Raw genomic sequence first — 10,980 nt, 5'->3', positions numbered from 1 at the left:
TATTTTCAAAGTGCATTGTTGTTTTTGGTTATATTTTAAACGTGCATTGTTGTTTTTGGTTCTATTTTGAAAGTTCATAGTTGTTTTTGGTTTATAGAAAGAATGGAGGCCACAGTTTCAAATAGCTTACAATTAACAACATGTAGTAGTTCAGATTATATAGTTCCAACTCTAAACAATTCCATGAGGTTATATACAAGATTTGAGAAAAATAAAAGAGTTAATAATATGCTAAATTGCAATCTTATGGCAACTATAAAACTAGCAATTGGGCATATAACAACATGGTTAAAGGCTTCATGTACTTCTCAAAAAATTTCAAGTACTTCATCATAGTTAATGTTTAAGGGTATGTTAAGAATTTCATAGTCAAAGAAAGAAATGCAAGACACATTATTTATTTATATTAACATTCTTTTCTATATCTGATTTCTTCTTGTAGCTTCACTACTTAAATCAGAAAATTTTGTTGCATGACTATGCATATGTCATATAGTTATTCATATGGATATTCATATATATATATATATATATATATATATATATATATATATATATATATATATATATATATATATATATATATATATATATATATTCAAATATATGAAAGTATGCCTTATATTTCCAAAATAAGATTTAAAAAAAAGAATTTAAAAAAATGCATTTTTAATGCATATTTATATTTTTTAGGCATACATATATTTTCAAAAAAATATGCATATATACAAACATATAATTTCTTTTTCAAATTTTTATACTTGTATTAACATGTAAATATGGAATTTGGTAACTGAATTCATTGTAAATAAAAAGTTTATTAGTTCTTTTAATTTAGTTCTCCATATATATATATATATATATATATATATATATATATATATATATATATATATATATATATATATATATATATATATATATATATATATATATATATATATATATATATATATATATATATAAATAAAAGGTTCTTTAGCAATACAACTATGACTTTTCTTGAATATAACACGACAAAAGAAAAACAAAAATTATTGGTTGAAATGAGAATAAAGTGACAATGGTTTACACATGGGATTTTAGAAAAGTCTATACATCTATGGGATTAGAAACGATAAAATTGTTACTTTTTACCTGTTTTAAACAATAAAATTGTTACTTTTAAATAGTGGTGGTATATTTTTAAATGTTTTTGGTTTTTAAAAAAAACATACGAGCTTTTAATGGGATAATGATTTAGGAGGGTAATAAGGTTTTCAGTTTGTCTGTATTAGATCACTAAGGTTTTTTTGTGCGTATCAGACCAATATGGTTGTTATTACCGTTTAGAAATAGTTATTTTTAACCGTTTTTAACGGTTAAAAATGACTATTTCTAAACGGTAATAACAACCATATTGGTCTGATACGCACAAAAAAACCTTAGTGACCTAATACAGACAAACTGGAAACTTTATTACCCTCCTAAGTCATTAACCCTAATTTTAAAGACATTGAGAATATATGACCATCAACAGTAAACTACTTTGTTTAGAACTCGCGTCGTCCCATATAACCTGCTACTCCTCTATATGGCGAAGCTGTTCATCTATAGTCGTCCATTTGGGGACATCCGATAAAATTGGAACGATATAGAGAAGATTAGCATGGCCCCTGCGCAAGGATCACACAAATCGAGAAATGGTTCAAAATATTTTTTAACCCTTCGTCGTCTTCTCTGGAACCCTAATTCCCTTTTCAAATGCTAATAGAGTTCAATTGCAATTCTTACGTTTCAGTAGTTCATCTACTGAAGTCATGATTAGACAACATATGGATTCTATGGTCAGATTGATCTTCTTGTTAATGTCTTCAACCATTTATGGCAAGTAAGGGTGATCTTTCTTTCTATAAAGTCTCCTTTAAGTTTTTTACTTTTCCTGTCATTACGTTTCATGCTTTATAAACTTCTGTTCATGTGTTGTATATAGTATGTATGTATTTGTTTATGTGCTGATTTTTTTATTCATTTTGCAACTTCAGTTTCTTAGTTCATGTTGTGGTTTTGTTTTTTATAAAATAATTGATAATAGACATCCTATACAAATCCCTGTTGGTTTTACATTTCCATTCATTATCAAATGTAGACATTGATGGGAGGTATCAAAGTGAGATTTTGTTTTTATACATATGGATGTGTTCATGTAAATATTAAATGACAAAAAAGAAGTTATTGATAAAATGTTGCATATTTATGTAATGAAGATCATCAATAATATGAGTTTTTGGACTTAGAAGTTCTTGAAGGGTTGTGAGATAAGTTTAAATGGAAGCAACTATTTTCAGTCAAATAAATCATTCACATTGGTTAGTAAGCATGTTTTCTAAATAATTAGGGTTAATGACTTAGGAGGGTAATAAGGTTTCCAGTTTGTCGGTATTAGGTCACTAAGGTTTTTTTGAGTGTATTAGACCAATATGATTGTTATTACCGTTTAGAAATAGTCCTTTTTACCCGTTAAAACCGGTAAAAAGATTATTTCTAAACGGTAATAACAACCATATTGGTCTAGTACTCACAAAAAAACCCTTAGTGACCTAATACGAACAAGTTGGAAACCTTATTACCCTCCTAAGTCATTATCCCGCTTTTAATTGGTTACTCTATATTTAGTTTGGAAAAGTTGCGGTTAGCTCAATTAGCTGACATGAAGATTCTAATCTAACTATTAACTATGAGTTCATCGGTCAAATCCAAGATAGAGAAGATATACATTTATTAGTTGTTCAAAAAAATAAAAAATTTATTGCAAGTGTGTTGATTTTTTTTTTTTGCAGTAAAATTGAGTTAAAAAAAAATATATTTTTCAGTTAAAAAAACCACTTATAGTAGAAACAAGAAAAAAAAAGTTTTAAATATTTAAGGGTGTTTGGGATTGTTTTTCAAAACCACTTGCAAATTTTAAATGAGATTAAACATAAAAGTTTTACAACTTATTTTTTAAAATCCAATAAATGAAAAAAAAATGTTGGTTAATCTCAAAAACACTAAGCAAATGCCTTTTTCAAAAATAAGTTTTAAAAAATATGTAAAATTTTAATTTTTGAAACTCTTTTTAATTTTTCACCTATAATAGCTTCAAAAATAAGATTTTAATTCATACGATTTATTGATTTTTACAACCATAAAAACTAATCCAATCATTTCTTTAAATATTTTTTAGCACCGTAATAAACCAATAAACTCGAAAGAACTTTAGAAGATAAAAGAACAATCTCAAACATCCACTTACTAAATTATTACCAACATCAGTAACCTACATAGGTTCAGTTTTAGTTTATCCATAACGGATTCTAAAAAAAATCAGTTTCAATTTACATCTCTACTTTTAAATGATCAAATAGTTTCAATTTACATCTCTGCTTTTAAATGATCAAATAACATGTAACCTTACTTTCCAGTAATTTATTTATGTGACGATATTATTTTTAATTTAATATTATTATTCAATTTATTGTATTCTTTCTATTTAACCTTATTGCATTATCTATATTCTTTCTATTTAACCTTATAGTACTATAACAATCGTGTATTTTTTCTGTTGGGTATACAATATATTTTTATTATAAATTAATGTATCCTGTATGTGTAATAGAATGTATTATATTATCACAATATTTATTGTATTTTAGAGTTTGATAGGTCATACGAGATATCACATGCCCGATTTTTTTATTTTTTCAATCGGGATTATTTTTATGAAAATAACAAAAAAATGTATTTTTCTGATCGAGTTTATTAAAATATAATGCTTTATATAACTTTCTTATAAATTTATGATCAATGTTTTAACGTTATAATAAAAAAAAATCTTCAATTATACTAATAAAATACATTTAAATAATGCTCTCTGCAAACAAGAGAACACAATAAAAAAAATTTGAAAATATATTTAAATCTCATTTTTGAAGGTTTATGGAAAAATTATTTTAAAAGTCATTTTTATATTACAAAACATTTTTTTTGACTTGTTGACTATTTAAAAAGACAATAAATTAATAAATTATTTTTCAATGAAATTCCAAACACCTCTAGATGTGTTTTTTCCCTTTTTTCTTTTTTTTTTTTTAAAATTTTTTTTTTATTGCTAAAAAAGCTGGGAACATATATTGAAATTTGATTTTGTATCTCTTCTATAAGGATTTGCAGAGTGGTTTGTTGAATTCATCAATTTGAGGCCAAATGTATCAACGCCATTTCATCTTGTTGGAGGTTTTGTTGAACTCCTTAGTTTGAAGCCAAAGGATGATGTGTGTCGAGGCCACCTGCCTCATCTTGTTGTGGCCCTTGTTGAGCCCACTCCTAATAACTTTATATGCATTAAAAAATATATATATATTGAACAATCTTTCAACACATTTAACTCGTTACGTATATGAAAAGCGACAAGGTTATTAATAATATAAATGACGGCCTTACAGTCAAAAATAATGATTTTTACATGTATATTAAGAATACTAAAAAAATCACTTCAAAAAGTACAATATTTAAATATTTTAAAATAGAAATATCCATGATTATGTATTAAAAGGATTTTATATAGGCGTACTTTTTTTTTTTTTTGATAAAGATGTCAGATCGTGTTGCATATTATATCGGGTGTTCTTTAATATGTACAATAAATTCGAAAACCTTTTTTTTTTTAAATAAAATGATTGTTGAGAATGAAAAGCAATAGATACACTATATTATCAGCAATTACATACAAGTTGTAATATTTTCTTTCAAAACATTATCCGAAGAAGTTCTCCTCTCGTCTCATAAATAAATTTACACACTATTTTTGTCGTCAATGTTCATCCATAGCATGCAAAAAGTAATAACATTTTTACAAACTTTTAAAACTTTAAAAATATATAATATTTATGAAGACTAAAAAACTACATTTTGAAAATGGTAAATTAAAAAGTAAGAGCATTGAACAGTCAAATATAATAATGAAGGAGACGTGACCTAAACGAAGTTGGAAAGGGAGTCAACATCCATTTTCCATTAAAGACACTGCAATCGAAAAAACTATACTTAAAAAAATTATAATATTAAGTCCTTAAGTACGTATATTGAAGGCATTTTCTGCAATTAAATAGTAAAATAACATAGATATTTTAAAATGGAAAAAAATATAATTTACTGCAGATTTTTGGGAACTGAGATTGAATACATTAACGTCTGTCACTAATTATTCCTGCTCGTGAATTCAGATTTTTTTCTTTAAATAGTTTATATATAAAAAAATCATTAAATCTAGTTATTTAAATTCTGTAAACATTAAACCATCGAAATTAAGCTGAAATGACCACATGTAAATATAATAATATATATCAAGTTTTTCCTTGAGCTTTTATATATCTATGAAAATTTATAAACTTTAATCTCAATGGTTAAAAATTGATTTATTGTATGTTAACATAAATAAATGATATATATATATATATATATATATATATATATATATATATATATATATATATATATATATATATATATATATTAGAGAGGAACATACCATTTTTTGTTTTGTAACTTGGAGAGAGATGTAGCAGGAAGAAGCCGTGAGGCTCAAGATGGATAGCGCCACATGATATGATATGATGCATGTATATGCAAATATAAGATATAGATAGAGGCGCTATCCCTCCTGAGCTTAACAGATTCTTTCCTACTGTTTTCATGGCATTAACACATGCTACCATCATCATCATCATCATCATCATCATCTACATTCTACCCACATCATACATTTGCCAACACAGGTTTCAGCATACATATATGTATGTACTATGTATGTGTGGTCTATGGATGGAGGGATGGATGTGAGCATATACATACATAGGTTTGTATGTATATGTGACAATATATAAAGCTCCATGAGAATGGATTGTTCATGGTGATGGGTGGTGAAAGCAAAGGGGTCAGTGTCATATTTATAGTAGGTGAAAGAGAGAAATAGAAGGTGGGGTGGGGATGGGTAGATTTCACAAACGAAAGATATCCAGGCATCCAGCTGCACAAATTAAAGTATATACAGAACAAAAGTATACGGATTTTTAATTGGTATAAATTTAATAAATATTTTTCAATATTTTTAATGATTCTCAATGGGAAAAATAAATAAATATGTTTCACAACTCCTTGATAAAAATACCATTTTGTTTAAGACATTAATGTAGTATTAAAATTCGATAATTAAAAAAATAATTTATTTATTTTTATAAAAAAATTTGATGAGTTGTGACTTTGGCCATACGAATCAAATCTTATTAAATTGTCACATTAGACCAACCGAATTTGTGTTTCTTTAAATTATTATATGTGCTTAAATAATTTAAACAAATAAATAAAATACGTCAAAGTAGAGCTTATGTGAATATGATATGAATGCTATGATTTTAAATTACTTTTAAATCGAATTTGTTTCCGGATCAGTTTTCTAGTTTTGGTGTAAATGGATTGATCTAAACATATGACATTAAGTTCTTGCAAACGTATTTTCAAATTAATTCATGTTTGGTTATTAAATTTTGACAAGATCAATTTTAAAAATTTTGATGTAGACTTTACATAAATCTTGTTTGCTAAATGTGTCAACAAATTTGTTGAATTAAAACGTAGGGATCTTGTAACCTCAATATGTTTAACTCAAAATATCACATAAATTTTTACATATTTTACGCTAACTTAAATTTATACATTTAAACGTAACCATATTATACATACAATACAATACAATAATTTTTCATAATTAAAACTGTTTACTAGAGAAACATAGTTAAAATCCATAATTAAAAGAAAAAAAAAACCTATATATAATATTTAAATATAATAATTACAATACTTTCATTAATATGATCACATCTCATTTTGTGGTTATTTTTCAATTAAATTTTTTTCACATGACATTTTATGGTTTTTTTCTATTTTATAAAATTTTATATAATATTTAAATATAATAATTACAATAAATGTAATAATAAATACATATCAATTTCAATAATTAAATTTCCTTCTAATTTCAACATATCTAAATTAAAACATCATTAGTTTCCTTTGTTTATTTATAAAAATTATTTGTTTAAAATTAAAAGAGAATAAAACACTTTAATTTTAATAATTCAATATTTTTCTAATTTTTCTTATAAAGTCAAAAAAAATTTAATGTTTAGAATTTTCATAATTATTTTTTTTAAATTGAACTCATTTAATACATGGGTTATATATATATATATATATATATATATATATATATATATATATATATATATATATATATATATATATATATATATATATATATATAGAGAGAGAGAGAGAGAGAGAGAGAAAGAGAAAGAGAGAGTGAGTGAGAGAGAGAGAGAGAAAAGAGGTAAGCTCAATTGATAAAATAAAAAAGGTTGAAAATGAAGTAATCATTTTCAACGAATCATTTATTTTTAACGCAAAACGCTTTGACGTACCGAACCAATGGAAGATAAATAATATGCATATATGAATATGAATATTAATTTATTCATATATGAATCCACTACCAACCATCACCACCTCCGTCACCAACAACACTTCCACAACCGACCACTACCAACCACTGTCGCCTCCGCTACCAACCACCGCCGCCATAAATAACCACTTTCGTTATATCAATTCATATATGAATATACGTTTTCATATATGAATACACTTATTGATATAAAGATCCATAACGTACTCATATGTGAATATGACATGTTCTGTCGGTCCAATATGTTGGAGCGTTTAAGCGACAAATTCAATATGAGTGACTTAGATTCAATGAACCATTTTTTTTCTCAATTGAACTATTCTTTCTCTCTCTCTCTCTCTCTCTCTCTCTCTCTCTCTCCCTCTCTCTATCTCTCTCTTTTTCTCTTTCTCTCTCTCTCTCTCTCTCTCTATATATATATATATATATATATATATATATATGTGTGTGTGTGTGTGTGTGTGTGTGTGTGTGTGCGCGCGCACACACACACAAACGTTCAATAGAAAAACCATTTTAAACTATGCAACAAAGGAACCAATCTTGACCACTAAAAAGAAAATGATTCAAAGCCAAAAAGATTATTCACATTAAAATGTTGGACGCACATGCACTCATTTATAACAAAAAATCACCTATTTTATTTCGTTTGATTTTTATTTTCATTACTAATCTTTTATCGAAAATAAATGAATATATCAAAATTCATAAATTTTTATCCTCTTTGCATAGACATCCATATTAATATACAAAAAATATTTTTTTTCAAAAAAAAAACTCACTTCACTTGCAAATTTTATAAAACCAATTTATGAATAATTAAAATGTTAAAATATTATAAAACTAAAAAAAGTACTTCGATTCACACGTTAGTTTCATTAAATTAAGACTTGACAAAACTTCAAAAATGATCCCTATAATTTTCGAAAATATCAAGTTTAGTCCCTAAGTTCAAAAAACCTCACGAATCGTCCTTGTGGTTTCAAAACTTTTAACAAATGGTTATTTCGTTAACTTCGTTAACTTTTGGCCGTTAAGTGAAGGGCATTTCGGTCATTTCACTACTACAGGGACCATTTATGATGTTTTGTCTTATATATATATATATATATATATATATATATATATATATATATATATATATATATATATATATATATATATATATATATATATATATATATGTGTGTGTGTGTGTGTGTGTAATATAAAGGGGCCCACCCATATCTCTCTCTCTCTCTCTCTCTCTCCTAGTGTCATTTTTTCATATGATCTGAAACAAACTTCCATAGGGCTTTTTATATCTAGAAAAAAACATCCCGCCCTCTTTAAATTGCCTTCAGATCCCGACGATTAATCACCCTCCTCGTACGATTACCCTACTCGGATTTCTACTTCAGTGACTGTTGATCGATGATATTAGCCATAGGAAGGAACATGGGAAAATGCAGGTTACTCCTAGAAGGCCACCACCGAAATTGGCTAGTAGAAGATGGAGGAAATCGATAACTTCCACTACATCTCACCATACCTTAATCCATCTTTCTCTTCTCTATTCGAGTCAAATGAACAAGGAATTCTCAATTGGGTCAAAATCGGTAATGTGATATTCCACGAACCAGGACACGAGTATTCTCGTATTTAGGGCAAAAAATCCCACCGACTTCACATACCCAAATCTGTTATCCCTAAAATCTGCAAGGTGAGAACCATAGCTCAGATTTAGTATATCGATTCGTCTACAGATTTTTGATGGTGTATATTTGGTGTTTTGTTTTGGTTAATGGTTTTCTTCTCATGAAATTCTTGAACGAAGTGGAAGACATGTGTAACTGTTCAAGTTCATCATATAAGTTGTTTTCTTTCATCTTTGTTGCTGAATAGCTCATGAGATTAAGATAAGAGAGAGGATATTCATCAAAGTGTCAAGCGAGTTTCATCTTCTGTGGTTTGGATGTGTATTGTTTTCGGTTACAATTTTGATTAGAAGGTTTGGTTCCGAGCTTTGATTCCATGTATTATTTTGGTATGGTTTTGAGTTTGATTTCAGGTTTGATAGCTCGATTTCATACGATTATTATTTGGTGCAAGTGGTAATTGATGATTTCCATTGGCAGAAGAACCAGAACCAGATGTGAGAAGGATTGTGCAAGAAGTATAGGTGGTGTCTTGAGCAATTAAGAAAGGTCTCGATCCAAGTTTGACTTTTTCAGTCAAACATTGATCACTCATCCATCCATACAAGAGAGAGAGAGAGATGGGTGGGTGGGCCCCCTTTATATTAAAGAAAAAAATAAATAAATAAATTTTTTAAATAAGACAAAACTTCATAAATGGTCATTGTGGTAGTGAAATGACCAAAATATCTATCACTTAACGGCCAAAAGTTAACGGAGTTAACGAAAACGACCATTTGTTAAAAGTTTTGAAACCACACGGACAATCCATAAGGTTTTTTGAACTTAAGGATTAAACTTGATATTTTCGGAAACCACATGGATCATTTTTGAAGTTTTGTCTCAAATTAATTTGTGAATAATGAAAAATATTAAAATAGTAATTCAGATTCATATTATGAATATGAAAAATAAAATTATATGTAGATCACATTCATATTGTGAATGTGTTTCACATGTGAATCTAACATGCAAAGTAACAAAAATTACTCTTTTTTACAAAGATACAAATGTTTATTTAAAGAGTATAAAACATTATAAATTTCAAAATATTTATTTTATTTTTTTCAATAAAAAATAAATGTCAATATTTATAAAAATAACAAAATAAAGAGGTTTTTTTCCTATTAAAAGTTTGTTTTTTATATATTAATATGTATGTCTATGAAAAAAATACAAAAAATTATGGTTTTTAGTATATCCAGAATTTCTTTTAGAAAAAAAAAATTAGTCATAAAAAAAAAAATGGCTAGTTTTTTGTTTCCATACATGCATACCTAACCTTTAAATATAAAACCATTTTTTAGGACCTCATTCAATTGCTCTCTCTCTCTCTCTCTCTCTCTCTATATATATATATATATATATATATATATATATATATATATATATATATATATATATATATATATATATATATATATATATATATATATATATATATATATATATATATATACTATTCAAGAAAACTACAAAAAAAAAGGAAGAAAAAAAAAACCTCTTACCCAAATATATATATATATATATATATATATATATATATATATATATATATATATATATATATATATATATATATATATATATATATATATATATACTATTCAAGAAAACTACAACAAAAAAAAAAAAAAAAAAAAAGGAAGAAAAAAAAAACCTCTTACCCAAATATCAACTACCCGTCTTACATTTAACAAAAAGTACAAAAACACAATATTAAAATCTTACAAATACAGAATATATATACACATTATACATTAACCA

At 26.1% G+C, this 10,980-nt stretch overlaps 1 non-coding gene across 1 annotated transcript; it reads left to right on the top strand.

The window, feature by feature from the left end:
- The first annotated feature begins 1,598 nt into the window (after positions 1–1,598).
- On the top strand, positions 1,599–1,700 carry LOC144998956 (U6 spliceosomal RNA). Its single transcript, XR_013660488.1, has one exon. It is a non-coding gene; the product is annotated as a U6 spliceosomal RNA (small nuclear RNA).
- Positions 1,701–10,980: the final 9,280 nt, after the last annotated feature.

The sequence above is a fragment of the Lactuca saligna genome, chromosome 5 (assembly GCF_052625555.1).
Source record: "Lactuca saligna cultivar CGN05327 chromosome 5, ASM5262555v1, whole genome shotgun sequence".
NCBI lineage: Eukaryota > Viridiplantae > Streptophyta > Magnoliopsida > Asterales > Asteraceae > Lactuca > Lactuca saligna.
The sequence above is the reverse complement of the archived record's forward strand: the minus strand, read 5'-3'. Positions and strand labels throughout refer to the sequence as shown.